This window comes from Schistocerca gregaria, chromosome 3 (genome assembly GCF_023897955.1).
Source record: "Schistocerca gregaria isolate iqSchGreg1 chromosome 3, iqSchGreg1.2, whole genome shotgun sequence".
Lineage (NCBI taxonomy): Eukaryota > Metazoa > Arthropoda > Insecta > Orthoptera > Acrididae > Schistocerca > Schistocerca gregaria.
The window spans coordinates 258,639,327-258,640,271 of NC_064922.1; positions in this window are offsets into that span (position 1 = coordinate 258,639,327).

Below are 945 nucleotides of genomic sequence, written 5' to 3' on the forward strand. Positions count from 1 at the left end.
CTCCTTTTATCAATAGTGCAATTTATAAACAACGTTTTGTGAGTAGAATAAAATTTCCAGTGGTAAACTTAACTGTTTTTTCGACGTTATTTTACCAGCTAACTAAAAATAGGAAAGCCTTGAACCCCTTCCACTACATTTAGTCAGTATTAAGATTCTTTTACAGGGAGTGCAGTGGAGCTGACGCTGAGATCATTTAGTATTTGGTTATATCATCGCTAGTCTCACTGAACTCTTCTGAATTCTACATGTTATGTGTGGTCTGGCGTCTCCTTATCAGCAACAGGTCCCAGGTTCAAACTAGTCAATTCCCTAAAAAACACACTCAGAGCGTCGCTGCGCGAAAGTGGTAGGGAGACACGATATAGAACAAACAGACACCACGCAGAATGTTAAAAGGTCTAAGGAATTTATAGAAGATCTTCTCAGCTACATTTTAAAGTGATTTTTTAAATGATGTCAGTGTAAACATTACAATAATGTATTGAATTCTCTACTGGTGTCACTGCATAAACACATAATATCATCCACTTATCTGAAACAGTACTTAACTTTTCAATTCAGTAGCTATTTCTGTAAGAAATGTCGTTCGAAACCGTCCATGAAAATTTCAAACAGTATACGACTAAGTGATAAACCCATAGGTAGGCCACCAGATTGACAACACTTATTCTTAAATTGGAAGTAATTCTGTTTTACATAAATCTGAGTAGCAACGATTAAGTCATGTCATTTTACAGGATTTATTCAAGATTTGAGCCAAAGATCTGTTAATATGTTTATACATTCGTCGTTAGGAACATTTGAAAAGGAACTAGTCAGGTCAAACGACACTAGTTTAAAACTGGTGTAATTTGCATATCTTTCATATTATCCATAGAAGTCATGAAAATTTGTTATTCCAAACTAGCAGGTAACAAGGAGTAAAAAAGGATGACACAGCTG